General features: G+C 38.1%; 1 protein-coding gene across 3 annotated transcripts in view; it reads right to left on the reverse strand.

Moving 5' to 3' along the window:
* GV1 (nuclear protein GV1) overlaps positions 1-21310 on the reverse strand; it is an 83883-nt gene extending 62573 nt beyond the window's left edge. Inside the window, exon 1 of one of the 3 annotated variants that reach the window (XM_073084215.1) lies at positions 21153-21310. The gene's annotated coding sequence lies outside the window, so the exon portion shown is untranslated. Of the gene's footprint in view, positions 1-21143 lie in introns of all 3 variants that reach the window. The other 2 variants (XM_073084217.1, XM_073084218.1) reach the window with 2 other exon arrangements.
* Positions 21311-21615: the final 305 nt, after the last annotated feature.

Raw genomic sequence — 21615 nt, forward strand, 5'->3', positions numbered from 1 at the left:
TACTCGATATTATCGATAGCGGTCCGTGCTTTGTTTATTGCCAATTTATTGGGAATAAACAAAACTCACGTCCCGACGCGTTTGAGTTGGTGGATACCTAACGGTGCCAACGAAACCAGCTAGCGTTGACCCGGTGCGCTTCTCAGACCTCTCGGCCTGAGAGAAACCGGCAGACCCGATCCCACTGCACTTGGGCTATCCCAAGGGTGACGGTAGCAGTTACTTTCCCTTAGGGGTAATTGCATTTCCCTCCCCCTCCCCGTTAGCTCCCTGCCTCGGCAGGGAGGCATCCCAGGTTACCATGGCCTACATGGTAACGGATAGGTTTTTCGAGGCTCTGTCCTCCCTCTTGAGCAAGGAGCTCAATCGCCCATTTGACTCAGTCAAACTCCGCTCCCTTTGCGAGCCCTTAAAATCCGTAACGGATCCCCTGTCCGTTACTGATTCACCCGCATCCCCTGATGCCACCCCGAGACACGAGATGGACTTCGATGCCATCTCGCTCAAACGCCCCGCCTCCTCCGACGAATCGTCGGAGCACACCCTCATCACCGCCCCCTCCTCCGACGACGACCAGGGTTTCACCCCTGTCAAGTCGAGGAAGACCAAGAAACGACCGGTGAAACGCGTCGCTAAGGCGACAAGTGAAACCTCTTCCGTGGCCTCTTTCGAAGCCACCCCAGCCCCAGCGGCCCCCGCTCTGGCCCCCGTGCCAAAAGCCTCCACTCTGGCCCCCGTGCCAAAAACCTCCACCGAGCCCCAGAGCTCAACCCCCGCGGCTAAGCCCGCCAAGCCAGCCACGCGCTGCGAACCGGCACTTGCCAAGTGCAAACCGCCCCCACACATTTTCTTCAGAGATAAGTCGAAATGGTCCGACTTCTCTAAAACCCTAGTGGAAAAACAGATCCACTACACCAAGGCACGTAACCTTCGCGACTCTATTCGCGTTTCATGCCCCACCACCGAGGACTTCAGGAGCCTCATTAGGCTCCTAACTCACCTTCAACTCCCGTACCACACGTACGCTTTAGAAGAGGACCGCAAAATCAAAGCGGTCCTTAGGGGTCTCCCCTACGAGCTTCCCACCGACGAAATCCTAACGGATCTAGTCAACCAAGGGTTCCCCGTGGAAGGTGTACACAAGTTGTACAACCGCAACGGGGTCAAATACCCTCTAGCCCTGGCCATTCTAGCCAAGACCCCGTCCTCCAAGGACATTTTCAAGGAGAAGGAGCTCACAATCTGTGGCCTTTCTGAGATCAAGGTGGAACCACCTAACAAGCGTGGCTACCCTGCCCAGTGCCACCGCTGCCAGCTTTACGGCCATGCAGCGGCGAACTGCACTGCTCCCCCAAGGTGCGTCAAGTGCCTAGAACCCCACGCCACACGTGAGTGCAAGAGGACTCGTGAAGACGAGTCCCCTCCTGCCTGCGTGCTATGCACCACTTCAGGGCACCCGGCTAACTACCGTGGCTGCCCTAAAGCCCCCCGTCCCGCTCAAAAGAAGGTTGCTAAAAAGCAGCCCTCGAAAGCAGGCCCACCTCCGGTCAATTCGACCAATTTTCCGCGGCTAGGGGCCTCCAAAACCCCAACCGCTCCCATGAGTTGGAGGAAAGTCGCACCCGCGACCGCCCCACCAACCCCGGCCCCTAAGGCCACTCCCACTCCCCGTCCCACCCAAGACGCATCGGTAAGGGAACATATCATGTTCCTTAAGGACTGCGTTAAGGGCGTGAACCTCGACGAGATCATACTCGTCTCGCAAAAGATGCGTAACGCCAGCCAGGCGGAGCGCATCGCAATCTACTCTGAACACCTAGCGTTGTTCAAGTCCATTCAATGAGTAACGTTCATACTCAACCCCTTCATCCCGGTCGTCAAAAACCTAAAGGCGTCTCGCTTATCTCCTTCAATGCACGAGGTCTTAAGCCTTGCATTCCCGAACTCAAAGAGTTCGTCCGCAACAGGGATATCGACCTGTTGCTTGTTCAGGAAACTTTCCTCAAGCCCTCCCTTAAAGGCGTAAGTCTCCCCTCTTACGCGCTTGTACGTAATGACAGAGCCGACGACCGTCGTGGCGGAGGCACTGCCATCTACTACAAGAGATCCTTCCATTGCACCCCTCTGGAAACACCCAAGCTCACCAATATGGAAGCCACCATATGCAAATTAGGCATGACAGGACACCCGTCCCTGATCATAGCCTCAATTTACCTCCCCGCCAATAAAACCCCTCTCCAAAGCGACTTGGAGGCCCTCCTCTCGCTCGGAGACTCTGTCGTACTATTTGGAGATTTCAATTGCAAACATACCGTTTGGAACAGTCGTCTGACTAACACCAACGGTAAGAAACTCTTAACCATTTCCCGCGCACTGGACTTTGATATCTTCTCTCCAACAGCGCCAACCCACTACCCCGATCGGGAAGACCAAGAACCCGACGTGCTGGATTTCGCCCTCCTTAAAGGCGTCGCGCTCAATACAAGAGCGATCGAAACACTGGACGATCTGGGCTCAGACCATCGTCCAGTCTCTCTACAGTTAGGTCCCTATGATCCAACTCCCCATACCTCCTCGAAAACCTTCACTAATTGGGAAGGGTACGAGAAATCTCTCACCTCGGCCATAGAGGCCCCCGATTCACCGTATACTATTCCCCCAGACTACCTTGTTAGCTCGGAGAAAATAGACAGTACGGTGAACTCACTCACCCAGCTAGTTCAGACTTCGCTTCATGACAACGCGAAGGTGGTAGAGGTCCCGAACCGCAAACTACCTCGCGAGGTCAGGAAGCTAATCCAAACTAAAAACGCAGCCCTCAGATGGGCCGCCAAGTATCCCACCCCTGTCCTTAGGAGGCGCGCTAACGCCCTCCAAAGGAAAGTCAGATCCCGGCTAGCCGAAATGAGGGACTCCAACTGGAACTCTCTCATGGAGGATATCCAACCTTCTCATAAGGCATTCTACAAAATCGCTAGACGATTTCGTACCGAAGCCTTCTCAAGCACTCCCCCTCTCACGCGTCCCGACGGCAGCATAGCCTTCGAAGACGCTGAGAAGGCCGAATGCTTCGCAGATAGCATCGCTGCGCAGTGCTCCCCCAGCACTCAACCGTGCGACCCTATCCACATTCACAAGGTGGAGGAGGAGGTCCTTAAAAAGATCTCTCTCCCTGTCACCTCTGCTCCCATTAAAATCACCACAGACGAGGTCCGGACCGTCATCCGCGGTTTGAAACCTCGTAAAGCCCCAGGTCCGGATGGTATCTCCAACCTGGCGCTCAAACACTTCCCCGAGCAGGCACTGACCCTTCTGGTCATTATCTTCAATGCCTGCCTCGATCTCAGCTTCTTTCCAACAGCCTGGAAGACAGCAACAGTTATCGGTATTCCCAAGCCTGGGAAACCGAAACATATTCCCTCCAACCACCGCCCCATTAGCCTCCTCAATGCAATGGGCAAGGTTTTCGAACGGGTGATCCTCGTTCACATAAGAGGACACCTCTTCCCAATAGATGCTCCCCCACTCATCATTCCTCACCAATTTGGCTTTCGCCTCCAGCACTCGTGCCCCCAACAAGTCCACCGCATTGTCGAGTACATCACAAGCGGGTTTTATCCAAGACGTAACAAGACACTAGCAGTCTTCTTCGACGTCGCCAAGGCTTTTGACAAAGTCTGGCATGGAGGACTGGTATACAAGCTATACCATTCTGGTCTTCCTGATCGCCTAGTCCGCATCGTGGCTTCCTACCTTCAGGACAGAACCTTCCGCTACAGGCACGAAGGTATCCTCTCTCCCCCACGCCCCGTAACAGCCGGAGTCCCTCAAGGCTCAGTGCTCGCTCCTACATTATTCATATCGTACTCCAACGATATTCCTATCCCCAAAAATGGGGTGCAGCTCTCACTCTTCGCCGATGACACCGCCCTTTACATCCAAGGGCAAAAGGAGTCATCTGTCCTCGCCAAACTCCAACGCTCGGTCAACGAGTTAGGAGATTGGTTTAGGAAATGGCGCATCGAAGTCAATGCGGAGAAAAGCTCCGCAATGCGCTTCGACCACAAACGCAGGCGATTAAACAACCTGCCCTCCGTCAAATTACTTGGGGCCCCCATTCCGTGGAGGCCCACAGTAAAATACCTAGGAGTTACCCTTGACCCGGGCCTCACCTTTAGACCCCACGTCTCTAAGGTCACCCATACCGCCCGCTCTTACATGAGCCGCCTCAACGCCATGATTGGCAGACACAGCAAGTTGTCAGCCAGGAATAAGCGAACGCTGTATAAGGTTTGCATTCGACCGGTGTTAACATACGCCTCTCCAGTCTTCGCTCACGCGAATCCCACCATCCTAGACAAACTCCAGGTCATACAAAATCTCTTTTGTCGTCGGGCACTTAATGCCCCCTGGTATGTCAGAAACGCTGACCTCCACCGCGACCTGGAGCTCGCTCCAATACAACAAGTCCTCAGACAATTCTCTGAAGCGTTCTTTGACCGCTCAGAAAACCATTCCAACCCCTTAATCAAGGGTGCAGCGGACTATGCTGCCCCTCTTCCTACCCGTTACAATTGCCGTCGGCCAAGAAATATCTTGACCGACGCTCCTAACAAACTCTCCACCGATGTGGAGAATCTTCTGGCCGCCCACAGGGGCGTTCAACTCTCCATAGAGAATCGTCTTCCCGACGATTCTAATCTTATTCATGATACGTTGACACCTTCAGTGTCATCTATCCAGCGGTAGCTCTCTAGGGAGCGCCGCTAGCGCCTCTCGCTCCGCAAACGAGAGGTCGCTATCCGATGTCGGCTGTACGGTCCCCTTGGACGAATGCCTTAAAGGAGTTTTTAGTGGGATGGTCCTCCCTTCAGGAGGACCTTTCAGTCAGCCCCACACGACGCAGGCACCGGCCGTCGCGGCCTGTAAGTGCTTGGACGCATTTTTTGCTCCTCCCCCTCCGTAGAGGGTCAGCCCTTTTTCCACCTACATCTGGGCGCCAAAAAAAAAAAAAAAAAAAATTAAACGTTAAGTATATTAGATACATAAAGAAGTAATAAATAGAATTCAACCTTCGTTGAAATAACACAAAAACACATAATGTTCATAATGTATCTAATTAAATAAACAATGTTTTTATAATCGATTGTTGGGAAGTAACTAGCAAAAAGTCTAAGTACATTAAAACGCTTTCTACGCTTTCTACACTCACAGCCCCACACTAGGATTCCCTGTGTCGTGGGTGCCATGGACACACACATAGACAAATACACAAACACCCAGACCCAGAAACAGAAATCTAAATTCATCATTTAGATTTCTGTCTGGCCGGGGATCGAACCCGGGACCCTTTGCGCGTCAGACCGGTATGGTGGCCGCTCCGCCACACGGGTCGTCATTGGCACCTTCTTTTATATTAAAGACTGAATGTAATAGTTTTACCACACATTCCGACCGATAAAAAAGAAATAAAACTATATTATATAAAAACGTAATAGCATCCAATATAGGTTACTGCAAAAAATACCAAAAACGAAGACAAATTTGTAATGTATGATATAAGACAGCGAGTAATTTGTAAAACATAATGTTGAGATAAGTTACAACAATTTTAATTGCACTTCAAATACACGTTGTTATTAATTAAATAACAAATTTTATTCGCAATATTCGCGGATACACGCAAGCGGTGGGTAAACTGTTCCTATAGATGATATTATTATAAGATATGGTTTTAAAAAATATTAGTATTCATAATTTACTATTTATAAGAGGTAGTGTTCAAATCACTGTCATCCATGGTATTCAATAATTAACTCGTAAACAAAATCTTAAATTAATCAAATGTATTGCTATTTATACATTAAGTTAGACACATGTGTGCTAGGTTATATCATTCCCGTAGTTCGGGACAGTCCCTGTAGATCCGGGACTAGAATAGGGTTACGGTATCCCCTGCCTGACGTAAGAGGCGATTAAAAGGGGGCTTCCGGGGTTGCGGGCGGCAAGAGTGGGAGCTCGAAATGAGCAGTAATCGACTCCGGGAAGGACGGCGGTATGTGTGGTCGCATACCGTCATAAACACTAGGTGGTGTGGGAGGAGCGAAAATCCCACATAGCCCGGCGTCGCTCCCTCGTCGTCGGGTACCTTTTGAAGGTTATATCATAATATACTATCATAATATTCATAATACATAAAATTTTAATCCAAACACCAGAACACAGCGCTCGCACCGCAGTCAAACCACGTTAAACATAATACAGATACACGATGAAAAAGCCTACCATTGCGTAGAAGTGAAATGCTTTCCGCAAAACCCATAAAAGGTTCAAACTGACTTGGAGACAGATATCAACTACCGATTGGCACAAACAAAGAACATTTCCTTGCTCCAATTTCCATATAAACCTACAGAATACTAACTCCCATCCCGTTATATAAAGAAAGCAGCTATTTCTACAGATATTGTTCTTAAACAATAGTAAAAGCCTATTAATGTCGAACTTATATTCCTGTACGTGTAAGGAAGTCGTCGATATGTGAATTGTGCGTCAACTAGCCTTTATGTGTACTGTTATAGGAATTTTACATAATACAATGTTTGTAATGTAAAGTAAATATCTGGCTTCGTTCCTTACTTAAAATAGCACTTGTTATATTATAGAGACGTAATAAAATGGATGCAATACAATAATAAATAAAATTTTGATTGAAATTACACTATTAAAAAACTTTTTAATGGTTTTCAAGCTTATCATATGTATTCTTATTGACGTGTTATGATGTTACCAATAATTTTCTTGAAAAATGTGTACAATTAAGGAGTTTTGTATCATATCATATAATATCATATTATGCTTCCTCGATATAAATAAACGTTATTTTCTAAATCACTCAAAAATATATCGAGACTGCTACGCTCAGTATTTTTCAGGACAAACTTCTCATATACAACCGAATTAGCAAGTTGAAATGATTACCACAAGTATTTATCAGATGAACCGAAATAAGTATACATTTGTATCTATGTAAATTGTATATTTAGATGTGACTTTGTCAAAAGTTGCTCGAAATGTAAACTTACACATTGCTACTAACTTTTTCTGAACTTGGCTAACACACTAGCGTGTGTCTTAACATTCAACTATTAAAATTACCCATTCACGTTATTCCTCAAACACCTAATATGATAGAAAGCAATTACAATAACGCCTAATAGTCCTTCTAGAGAAATATCTATGTATGACAGTGGTTTATTTGCATATCTACATCAACACGCGAAGTATGCAACAAAGCAACTCTCTAGTCAATTAATCACGCAGTTAATCCTTATTAGTGGTTTAAAGTACCTAATCGATAAATAATTCTAACACGTAGTTATTCATACGTGCGCAAGGCAGTGGAAAAATTCGCAATTTATTTCATTCTCGCAATGTTTTATGTTATAATAAGATTCCAATGTTCACCTTTTTATATTAGACGTATCAAACAAGTATGCGCTATGCAGTCCATTGAATAGTAACCATCCGCCCTTGAACACTTATATTAAACCCTAGATTGAATTACAGTCTTAACAGAGATCTTTACGCAGCTATTCCTGAGCACTGTCCTCATAAAGAGAACTCCACATATATAATTGGGTTCAACTCCAGCGGCACCACCGCCACCTATTTGTGTCTAATAACAGTAGTGTTAAGCATTGCTGTGTTCTGGTTTGAAGGGTGTAGCCCCAATTAGGGGCATATGTTTCTATGGCATTCCAGCTTAGTTCTCAGGGGGTAGCGGCGCACACGCGACCGCTCTCAGTTAGGAATATCTAATCCTATCTGGGGTTGATTACAGATGTCCATAGGCGGCAGTAGCCACTTACCATCAAATGGACTGCATACTCGTCTGCTGCTCTTATTAAAATAAAAGACACCTCCTCTCTCCGTTACCACATCCTTAGAACCCGAACATGACAACGCCTCATACTGCTCCTAGAACCACGAAGAATTCTACAACATTCAATAGAATATGAATCAAGTTCTAACGAATTAAGTGTTGAAATATAATTAACTTGCATAAATATACAATTTATGAGTTATCGAAAGGTATAATCGGTATTTAATTAGTCTCGTTAAAAGCTGTAATATAGTTAAAAGTATCATGTTGTTTGTTTACGATATTTTCGTATTAAGTTTAATAGTAACAAGCTTTTAGTGACTAAAGAGTTCTCCGTAACCTATATAGCCTTAAATTGATCCAATGCCTTAACCATAAATCAATGACTCAAGCAAAGCAATTTATTGTAGATTTCTATTGTAGTGTGCAAAGCAAAAGTCAATAAGAAATTATAAATAATAAATTGCGTGATCTATTAACATATCGTTTTACTTAATTTACATAAATAAGCGATAAGTGCCTTCTTTAACATCTAAAAGAAAGCCTTTAGTATGAGTTTTAACGTTTTTACAAAAATGACTGTTTTTGTAACTGTGTTTGTTTACGTATTTTCTATATATTTCCAATCAGTTCTGATACAATCCGCTAGGGGCGTTGATTGGAAATGGGCAAATACGTAAACAAATACCAAAACAGTCATTTTTGTAAAAACGTAAAAACTCATACTAAGGGTACTGATTATATTAGTCATGCTACAGTAACCATACTTGATTGCGTGCCAGCCACTTACTCTTTCACCAACTATATATTTAATACTTGTTATATAGATGTCAGCCCCTTCATCAATATTATTATGTTGTTAGCACGCGTGAATAATTATTCGTTACATTGTTACTAACTGGTTTATAAATGCATCATGAATAACAGGTTTTAAAGTAATATCAACTGGTGGTATATGCACTTGAAAAAATTGCATATATAAATACGTATTAGTGAGAAATATAAAAAAAATAATAGTCCAGTGATATAAATACCCATATATATAACATAAGAAACTACGTACAGTTCCGTGACCAAACCAACCATTCCATATTTTTTATACTAGAAATGCTAATCATTTTCAGAACACACCTTCTAAAAATGACTACCTAAAATGAATAAAGGTTCAAACTTGTACTTGGCATAGTGAAAAAATGTAACTTACACTAACCCAACCACCTTCAGTCACCTTACCATACCATTTTGGTCTCAACTGCAAAGGGCTCCGGGTTCGATTCCCGGCCAGACAGACATCTGAATGTTGAATTCGAATGTCTGTTCTAGTGAATTCATCTGTTTGCCTATAGCACCCACGCCACAGTCTAGATTAGGGCTGTGAGTGTTGAAAGGTTGCTAATAAGTCACATGATGACTTTTTGAATTAATAATTGAAGATATAAAGGGCAAAATTTCAGACTTACTGAGAAGGAACAAACTCAGGATGGCAAATGACCCACTAGTCACTTCAAGGTGTAACAAATAAACCATCGCTCTAGCATAATAACAATCTACTTATATTTGCAAATATCATATCGCATGTCACAAGCAGCACAATGTTGTCATTACCTAACTAGATTTTGACATTGAATCACAATAGGTATTAATTAAATATCAGCCACTTGCCTTGTCGCATCTGAATTGCATAGTGCAATACTAGATATGTACAATTCACATTATATAACAAAAAGTGTAGATACTAGGTATTTTTATAGATGTCTTGTAAAGAGTCGCGTATATAATTACCTAATTAGGTAGGAATACGGATTAGTATTAAGTTATTGACACTGCCAATTTTATTATCATGAGCACTCCGAGTGAAGCGTCGAAAGTATGCCATTCACACATACAGTTCCCGCTTCAAGCCCCGGTTAAGTAAACGTATAAATTTAGAATACTGTTCTATAATTTTCCGCATTTTTGTACCTAAAACACGTTATGAATAATATCTATGGATTATTTTGCCTACGAATAATCAAAATTTGTCAAGTCTAGTTGACAAATGAATGTTAAATTCCGATCTTTGGTAGGCAAAAATGTGTCAGATTGCTTAGTGATAACAGATTTGAGGCACAATAAATCAAAGTCTAAGACTATGAGGATAGAAAGAAAACCTTGATGACACGCTTTTACTTAAAACTTACATTTCAAGTGTAGAAGAGTCAGTGCAATATTACTTAATGATTTTCATCATCGGCCATCACAGTGCTGAGAACGGGGTTCGTCTCAAAGTGAGGAACTTAGGCTTTAGTCCACCGCTGGCCAAGTACGAATTGGTTGACGAATACATGTAATATAGGACTCCAATTCTCAAGTATACTTGAATTACAATGACCATACAACTCCACAACCGTAAGAGTGATGGCTACACAGACATGGATATGAATCATAAGAAGTAATTCAATGTATAAGAATTCAATTATTCGTACGTTTAAACCATATATATCAAGCAAGTGAGCCCGTCATTTTAAATCACAATCATAGCAAACTCTTAGACGTAGTTTCAATTATAATGATTGGATATGGTCGTTCTTAGACCATGCATAGGAATGCGACTTAAAAAATGTAATTTACTGAATGAATTACTTATAAAAATGCATATAAATGTAACACGTATATTCTGCATATTTTTTTATTTGTTATATCTTTTCCTTTCTAAAATATTATAATAGATAAGAAAATATGATAAAAGCTTTAAAAAAATGAATACTGAAATCAATTAATTGTGTTAATCCACTTGGATAAGAGTCCCAATGATTAACACAAACATTTTTATTAAACAAAATTTAATTTGTGGCAAACATGTGGATGTTTGCCACAAATTGAAAACCTCATACATGTGGCTTAATCAAATAGTTTACTATAAGTGCTTGCAAACCTACACGAAACAAGTCAAACGGACTATCCACATGCTTACATTTCTGACGATTTGGCAACTGTGCGGATGCACAATGTTATAAGCATAATGTTACTATAATAATACTTTAATATAATATTATTTTAATTCAAATAGTTTTACTTCGCCTTAAAAAGGTCATTTGAATACTCGCAATAACAGCTTTTTGCTCACAACATAATATGATAACGAGTGGCTACGTATACCACGTAATAGGCATAAACTGCTAGTTTTTGTAGTGCATAAAGCATTTAATCGATTTACGTATTGATATGAAGAACTAGAATTCCCGTCACATCATTAGTATTCAATGATTTCTATGAAACGTTGTTTTACAAGTGTTTTTTTTTCGTGTTATATGAATTATTTTATAATATAAATCTATAAATGTTAAATTACTACATAGCAGGAAATGAATTATGCTCCACCTAGGTATTTCAATTCTGTATCCAAAATTAAAACACGTTATATTGATAAAGAAAATAAATCGGAAAACTTACACGCCTGAACCGCTGAAGCCTTCAGTACAATATTTTAAAGGCTGCTTAAAAATTAATTACAATAATATCTCTCAACCTCTATTTAAGGGTTCACTTACATCTACCGATTGTTTGGCAAGATATTCTCCCAAATAGTATGTAATAACCTTATATACCGTAATAAAAATGCGCGTAAATTTGGGGCGTGCCTGTCAAAATATTTTATAGAAAAATAATAATATGATTTTGTCTGCCACAGAAGTGGTGCATTTATACTCTTAGATATCGAACATATCCAAAGACGTTCGAAATCTGGATATATAAATGCACCTTAAGTCTTCGTAATCTATCGCCTCTCCGCCAACACTAAATCTTTGTAACCCACTTCATTGGTATCACAACCAATAAAACAGCGAAGAGTCAACTACATGCAAATCAGACAAATAGATTGCAAATCGATCGATATCTATGAAACAATTGCGATTACACACGTACTTATATTACGTAAGGATGCAATACGTTTCAGTGGTTCCTTACAACAATAATTATTGAACAAAATAGACCGATAAGTATATATTGCTTTGTTTACATCCGATTCTTATTTCGTTACGCAGCGTGGAGTCAATAAACTCAATGTGAACTTCGGTATTGGATATTATTTTAGTGTTGGGTGAGATTTTGAATGATATTTCTTTGTTTTTTTTAATCATCATCATCACCATCAACCTATTACTGTCCCACTGCTGGGCACGGGTCTCCTCTCAGAATTAGAATCATTAGGCCATAGTTCACCGCGCTGGCCAAGTGCGTATCGAGGATACCCCTGGATCGTGCGTACCCCTGGATCGAGAGGCCGAGTTTCTTAACCACTAGGCTATCACTGCCATTTTTTTAATAATTAACACTATTACTAAACTTTTAAAATTTAATGCTTTATGTTTTATATATATATAAATTGTTATAAATTTAACTATGAAATCAATGCCCAATTCAATACTTATGTCCATTTATTTGTGGTTGTATATTGTCTCTTTAACTGTGTTTAATTGACAATGTTCAGTTTATCAGATGCATTTAGCTCACCAGGAAAATTGCAATGAAAATCTTTACTATGTATTTCGCATAGTCGTGATTCCGGTTTTAAGGATAAAACAGTAAATTATATAAATATGTTTATCAAGTTAAGGAAGTACGCAAAAATAAAAAAAAAACACCTCAAAAGGCTACAGCAAACCCTTAATTGGTATATAAAAGTTCAAATACGTAAATAACTACTGATATTAATGATATTAATGATATAGTGTAATTTCTATAAATGGTCTACGAATTCTATCAACATTTTTATAATTTTCATCACAATTCATTAGTACCATAATTAGTGGTACCATAATTCCCTTGCACGGTAAGTAGGTATTGTACAAAGACGCTACACGCTGCTGACTCTACTGTTTAAGTAATTACAGACATCACCATTAATTATGTTTTTGTCCGCCGAATATAAAAAGAACAACACGTTTTCCTATGTTTTTGCCTAGCCTTGCGGCCGATGGCCAAGGAATCTCAAGTTCAGATGAGTACATTTTTTGTCTTCCAAGATTGAAATCAACGACTCACTTATGTCGTTATAAAAATAAAAGAAGTACAAAAAACTACTAAAGTTAGTTAGAACAAAGTTATTTATTTTAATCAAGTTTTGTTAACAATGAATATGTATTATGTAAATACGATTTATTATGACCATTTTAGTTCATAAGAAATATTAATAGCGTATTATTATCAATGTTAATGGATAGATTTTACGCTTTATTAACGACAGAGTAGTATTTGTAATAATTATTAAGAGTTTTAAACCTGATTAAACATACCGATGATTTTTATATAAGACGAGCTTTTGCCCGCGGCTTCGCTCGCGTTACTAAGTAATATTATTAACTAAGAAGATTTATACAAACTTTCATCCCCTATTTTATACCCTTGGGGGTAGAATTTATCAAAATCCTTTCTTAGCGGATGCCTACGTCATAACATCTACTTGCATGCCAAATTTCAGCCCGATCCGTCCAGTGGTTTGGGCTGTGCGTTGATAGATCCCTATGTCAGTCAGTCACCTGAGTTATATATATTTAGATTCAAGCGGCAAATCAGCTTTCAGTCCACCTGGTGGTAACGGCCGCCTATGGATATAGGTTATCAACACCGTATACAGATATATCCCTTGAGGGCTTAGATGTTCGCTGTATGATAAGATAAAATAAAACATTACATGTACATTTAAAATCAACGCAGACTATTCAGTTACAAAACATAAAAGTAGTAAAGAAACATCAGATTTGTAAATTCTTTGTCTATTTTTAGAAAATAGTCCGTTTATAATCGTAGCACGTAGACGCTACTGGTGTTAGGCTTGTATGGTCAGGTAGCCTCAAAGGCTATCGCTAGCCGTAAGGAGTATCAAAGATCACCGCTATCATCTTATGCCTTTTTAAAAAGATATATTTAAATACACAGAACGAAACGAACAGACGAAAATCTCTAAACTGAACACAAAGTATAATGAGTTTTTTGTGGCCGTATCTATATATATTGGTAAGTGGGATCGTAGAAATGACAGGTTGGTGGTGATAATTAATTATTATTTTATTTCCCAGAGGTAATGTCCAATACCACGTACATCGTTTTTAAGTCAGTCACCCACTGACTTCTACAGTGTTGCTACATTTACCAAATCTATTCTTCGTCAGAGTTGGTACATAAAATAAAAAAAGGGAAAACAAAATCAAAATCTAATCATGTAGGTATTAATAAATAAATAAATTATCCCACATATATACCTATGTTTTTTTAGATACTTTCTGGGAAGGGTTTTTGCCGTAATCTAATGCATTAGACGATTATGGAATAAATACATTTAGCAAACATTAAAGAACATTATTGGAAACTGTCATGTAAGATGTAGATGGAGTTTTATTTCCGTTACCATTAAAGTGTATGTTACACGCAATATCGCACATTTTGATACTGGAAAGATGGAAGAATGGATGACCGGATGCATAGGCACATATACTACTATTAATACCTTTGTCTACAATAAATATGATAATAAAAAAATATTTTATTACAAATTAATGATATTTCAAGAGTTATAAATGTTCGGTAGTTATGACAATAAATATCTATCTAATCTATGTATTAGGTCTTTTTAATATACAATAGCTATAGTTATTTTTCTTGTGCCTTATATTTTATGAAGTACATTATTTTTCTTTCTTTCTTTCTATTATTTACTCTACACTTTAAACGTGCCATCAATATCTCCACTTCTTACAATATCAATTCAAATTTAGCAAAATATAATAAACCAAATGTATCGAAGTTAGGTAATATCAGTCGAAGGACTTATCTAATATCGAAGAGACAGAAACCGACTGGACGTCGTCGCAAGAAGTATGGGACCGTTGCCATGAGCTTAACACAATGGGATCGTGAAGTGTTCCGGGCTTATTTAATGGGATAACCTCCCAGATAGCCGTCGTATCTTGACATTAAGCGAAGGACTGTGTTAGTCAAATAGGGAAAATTAAATTATGTTACGATATTTCTTACGCATTTTGTAGAGACCTGATACATATTATATAGGTATGTAGAGTAACATTGAAATAATTAAAATTTAGCAAAATGTAATAAGCCAACTGTATCAAAGTTAGGTAATATAAGTCGTAGGACTTATCTAATATCGAAGAGTCAGACCGAATGTGGCTGGACAATTTCGTCGCAATAAATATAGGACCGTTGCTACGAGCTTAACACAATGGGATCGTGAAGTGTTCCGGGCTTATTTAATAGGATTTCCTCTGAGATAGCCGTATCTTGTGACATTAAGCGAAGAACTGTGTTAGTCAAATAGGGAAGATTAAATATTTAGAAGGTATTGTGTTGTGGTCGCGAAAATCATGCTTCTATATACTTACGTGTTTAGTAGAGACCTGGCACATATTATATACATAGGTATGTACTGTAAAATTGAAATAATTCAAATTAAGCAAAATTACATTAACCAACCGTATTAAAGTTATGTAATATACATCGTAGGACTAAGTCAGGAAACCGAATGTGACTGGACAATTTCGTCGCAAGAAATATGGGATCGTTGCTATGAGCTTTCTTTACACGAAGGGATCGTGAAGTATTCCGGTCTTATTTAATGAGATTTCCTCTGAGATAGCCGTATCTTGTGACATTGAGCTAATAACAATTTTAGTGAAATAGGGGGAAATTAAATATTTAGGATTCATTGTGTTACGAAAATCATGGTTCTAATTGGCTTACTTATTTTGTAGAGATCAGATACTCGGTATTATGTAGGTACGTAGTGTAAAATTGATATAAATTAATTAATTGGATTATTTTGCTATACATGTAAGTAAACCAATTAATTTAAATTACTTGACCGATTATAAGTTAGTAAATAATTAAAATATATTTTGATAATCTCTTCTTCATGAGATGTTACATTATATATTACATTTTTAATATTAAAAAAAATTGAATTATTTGCATTTAATAATTCATTTTGGAGTAATCCAAATGTACTAATTACACTTAAACGAGCCTTATGCTATTTCTTGAATAATTACATTGAAATATAATATTACGAAAGAACAATATATTTATTTTGGTATCGCAGATGTTATGCATACTAGAATTATAATTTTGCAACGAAGGCAGTATTTGCTCAAATTATGCAAATTTAGTAGCAAGCTTAGTTTATAGTTTCTTGGCAATAAACTTAGCTGGATTGCCGTAACGAACATTAGGAAGTGAGCCTATTAGATTTCTATATTTCTATGTCAAGTTTATTGATGAGCTGAGTGGCACAACAATCTAATTCTGCGCATTAACAGCAGTGTTAAGCGCTGTTGTGTTCCGGGTTACAATGTGTGGTAAGAGAGACATATTTGACTTAGGCGCTCCAACTTCGTTCATATAGGTAGCGGTTCATATAAGTCAATCTGTACCCAAACTTAGGTAGAAATCTAATCATATCCAGGGTTGATTATGGATCCATGGGCGGCACTATCCACTTACCAATACTGCATGGAAGCAATTCCAAAGTTATAAACAAATCACGTATATTCTGATACCAAAATAAATTGGGAAGTTGAAGATTTTTTTTAGTATTGATCATTATTTCGTTTTCCATATAATTCATTCTAAAATAAATAAACCGGTAGTGGTTGAGTAACTCAGTCCTTACTACATCATAATATTACAGCAAGTTTACAGCAAGTAGGTATTTCAATAAATAATCTCAGTATATAATAAAATATGAACTTAACAAATATATTACTTTATATTACTTACACGAAACACCGATTGGTATTTATTGCAATATAAAATTAAACAGGACAAATTGATATTCCAATGCGAAGGTCCAATTTATGAGCAATAAATATTTAATTTATATGTTAATCCCTGCCTCAATAAGATTCTGTAATATTTAATTCACAACACGATTGGTTAAATTTTATTAAAGAAATTTAGATGCTGTCGTAACTCTAGTGATGAGCTCGTGTCCTTATTTTTATATGGGGGAGAGTTTTTCATAGACTAAGGGAATTAATAGTAAATTATGGTATACTTAATATGTTCCCCTTAAATACTAATTCTGCGCCGAGCAATCTTTAACATATTACAAGCAATAGAAACTCTATTACGAATGTTATTTAAATGAAATGAAATGTCTTCGGTTTAAATCAGGTAATAAATATCCAAAGTAACCAACTCATTACTGTCCCACCGCTGGGGTCTCCTCTCAGAACGAGAAGGATTAGGCCATAGACCACCGCATTGATAAGATATCCACTATGAACTAATCTATATATGACCAGCATGGTAGAGTTTGCTCCAGACCTCCCCTATTACTGGGAGATGTCTGGGCCCAGTAGTGGACATAACGAGGATTGCTATGATAAAGGTATAAATGATAACTAAGTTGGGATACTTACAGAACAATTTAACAAATACCATTGTTTTTATGTTACTTACTATTCATACAACATCAGTTACTATGGTTTGAAGTTGATACTACGGTATAATTAAATATTTATTAATAATGAGACAATTTCAAACTAACGTAGTGCGTTTAACGAGTAGTAGTAACATTATATAGTGTCATTATGAGCTTTTAAAATATTTCTGTGGTTCATACGCACAAATAGTTGAAACGTCACCGCGTAATTATAAATAAAGCCGCCTATACACTATGTTTACTTTTCATATGTACTTTGTCACAGGTTTGTATGTGTGTTTTGTATCATTTTCTTTAATTGTTTCACATATTATTGCTTTAACACTAATAACTACATGTATCCTATCCTTCATAACCTATTCCTTCTCTAACTTCGTGCACACTATCCTTCTTTCTTCACTTGTCTCTCTTTTCTTTCTCATGCACAGGTTGTCTGGAAGAGATCGCTACTTAGCGATAAGAGCGCCTATTCGATACTGTTTGACCTGTGTATGTATTTTGCTATTTTTTAAATTCAACTGTAAGTGTGCAATAAAGAGTATTCTATTCTATGTTTACTTTAATACGTACATAATTGTAATACTAAAAAAATATTTCAGAATAACTTGATTTCAATGCCATAAGTCACAATTATTAGCTTGCTTATATGTATTGCTTACACATATGCTTTGTGTAAGATAGTAAATTATTGAGAAAATTAAATAAAATCCGTATTGCACTTAAACAGAATTGATTTTCCCATTAGATAAATCGAAACTTTTCTATCTGTGGTCAGGGTATTTACCTCTGATTTCCTCTTAGATGATAAATTATTTACATTTACTTTATCAGCAATTTAATTATATTGCTAATTATTAGTTTCAGTCAAGTTTTTTGTAATTTAAAAATATTTTTTGAATAATTGTCCTTTGATTATTTTATTGATCCATATTTGACTACGACTATTAATTTCAAATTAAGTATATAGTACCATAACATACATTTTGTTAAGAAATTAAAAAGGTTTTTGTTATTGACGACTCGGGCGGTGGCGGTCACAACACCGGTTTGACGCCCAGAGGCTCCCGGGTTCGATCCCTGGCCAGACAGATCTAAATAATGAATTTAGATTTCTATTATGGATCCGAGTGTTTGTGTATTCATCTATGTATATGTACATAGCTCCCACGACCCAGGTGATACTTATATCGGACTAAGAGCTTAAAACGCATGTTATTTAATTAGTAGATTCATTTTTATTACTACGATTAAATTAACATTTAGCTACTAAATCTTGCATAGTATAAGAGCCACCTGCTGTTTATAACGATCCAATTATTTGCACGTGGTCGTAATTCTGATACAAATACTTGTTAATTAATCAGATTGCATCCTCAAACCATTACTAACCTAAAACTTTATTGCCAACAAGTAATATAAAGCAATAGATATAATGCATATATTATTATTGGAGTATATTAAGTTAGTAGTTATATGTATGTACCTAACTATGCCAAATTCCATATTACCTACGATTGAATAGCAGAAAGTTAATTATTAAATTAATTGTACCCTATTTTATAATATAAAAGTAGCAAACGAGCATGCATCTGGTAGTACGTGCCTAATGCCGCCCATGGACATCTGTAATCAACCCCAGATAGAATTAGATATTCCTACCTGAGGTCGGCCACAGATGCGCCGCTACCCTTGAGGACTAAGCTGGATAGCCTCGGAGAAATATCCCTCCCTTACCACACCCTTCAAAACGGAACACAGCAGCGCCTAACACTCCTGTTATTAGGCAGAAATAGGTGTGGCGGTGGTGCCGCCGGAGTCGAACCACAAAGGGATCTACCACCTTCGTACCTGCATTCGATCTTCATTTGGTATAATTGTTGAACATACTAACATCTTTACAAGACGCTTTCTACACTCGGATTCCCTTTGTCATGGATATTGTAAACAAGCATAGAGACGAATACACAAACAACAGGATTAATATCTTAATTCATTATTTAGATATATGTCTGGCCGGAGATCGAACCCGAAAACCGTCACACGTCAGACCGGTATCTTAACTACACCACTACGCGATTCATCTTAATATCGTACTTAATATACAAAAAAATATAAAAATATTAAATGTTATTCTTGGAATATGACTCTTTTTGCATCATACCTATGTTTGTTGTTTTGTATTATACTATAATGTTTCCGTCAGGTATGATTTGTGCTATAACTACCGGAACGATTCAAGATAGGATAAATATTTTTTAGTGAAGCGTGTCTAGTCATTTCATCGCTAATGCATAGAACACGATGTCTGACAAGGTTGTGAATCATAAAAATAATATAAAATTCTGTAGGAATGTTGCTAGATTGCATTGAAATTTTGTTATAATATTATTTATGCATTCACTTACATAAAATAATTTACCTATATAAAACATAACATTTCATAAGCTATTTTTATCAGAGTCTGTTAGTCAAAAAATCTTTCTAAAATTTTAATTAATGAAATAAAAATTTTAATGATATTTATTTTAAGTAATGCAGAATGCGAATTTTATGTAATTAAATGATTCTCTTCTAATTACCCACAATTTAATTACATGTAATTATTCTGTAACCTCGACTATATAAAATGTATTATATATTTTAAATAAGTTTTATATCTTCATATTTAAAGTATTTATAGAGGTGCTATATTTTAGAAATAAATGTTTTTAAAAATAATATTAAAGAATTAACAAACGATTATTATGTCAAATATGATATGCATACAAGTAGGTAATGCCGGCATGCCAAAATGTCATAAAGCCTAAAATAAGGGTAGTACATATTGTTGGAATGCAATAAAAGGATCTTTTTTTTTTTTTTTTTTTATAATATAAGAGTAGCAGACGAGCATGCAGTCCACCTGATGGTAAGTGGCTACTGCCGCCCATGGACATCTGTAATCAACCCCAGATAGGATTAGATATTCCTACCTGAGGTCGGCCACAGATGCGCCGCTACCCCTGAGGACTAAGCTGGAATGCCTCGGAAAAGTCTGTCTCCCTTACCACACCCTTCAAACCGGAACACAGCAGCGCTTAACACTGCTGTTATTAGGTAGAAATAGGTGTGGCGGTGGTGCCGCCGGAGTCGAACCACAAAGGGTTCTACCACCTTCATATAAGGATCTATATCCTTATATGTAATACAACTTATTTAAATCATCAACAGTCAATAGTAAATCATTAAAATTTATTTTAATTTTTGTTCCCTTTTTATATTGGCCGCGTAAAATTTAAACTCGTAGACCTTAACTCATCCTTTTAACAAAACACACCAGAATAATTGTATTGTTCCTACAGTCCAACCACGACCAGTTCTAATGCTTAAAAATAACAATAAATCGGCGTAAAAAAAACATAAGAATTGCAGTTAATTTAAATTTTGAACTAAAAAGACCTCACGCACTAAATACGCCTCTAAATTCAAAGTAGATAAGATTGCCTTAGATTTTTAAGCAATAGTATTTAGAAATAAGCTAAATTTACATGAGCGCGTAATTGGCAGCAGGCATGTTTAATCGTAATCACATAAGTATTGTAGTGTCGGACATAAATATTCGTCACGGGCAACAGTTTTGCATTCGTTCCTATATACATATCGTTATGCAGAGAAAGCTTATTATTACCACGTAATTCTGTTGCGTAAACAACCATTTTTTTGGTTCTAATGTCTTCGACATTACCGTTTTGTTATGTACAACGTAATTTACTATCACCGAACATCTTATAACGCATACAACAAAAATATAAACAGTAGTAATAATAATGTAATACAAACACAACGCACCGGTCCAAACTCCGCCGTACACCTTAAAGTTAGTATTATCAAAACCACTCGTAACGTTTATCGCACAACACAGGCGGCGCTAGCGACGGCTAGCGGATGTGTCTTCCCCGACGCGCGAACATCAACTGTACGACGCGCGCGCACCTCCAACTCGCCTGATAACCGATAACTCGGATAAGCTCGCTACACAACTGAATATTTGCGAAACATTGAAATCTGACTCTTTGAACTATGCCGAGCTTTCGTCATCAATGAATTATGAATGGACTCACGGCGTCTTCTTGTAACTAACACGTATTATGGTATTGTTGAAGGTTTAAGAGGTTGACAAGCAGAACTGTTAAATATTAAATTTCATTGCCGTTCCATTTCATTTGTGAGTTGTACAATGCAATAAATGTACAACATTGTTCTTTAAGTTTTATACGATCTTTTTGCCTTTGTTGTTTTAGTATTGTATTGG

Source organism: Epargyreus clarus, unplaced genomic scaffold (assembly GCF_041222505.1).
Source record: "Epargyreus clarus isolate Ecla_fem2 unplaced genomic scaffold, WU_Ecla_fem_2.2 ptg000021l, whole genome shotgun sequence".
Classification (NCBI taxonomy): Eukaryota; Metazoa; Arthropoda; class Insecta; order Lepidoptera; family Hesperiidae; genus Epargyreus; species Epargyreus clarus.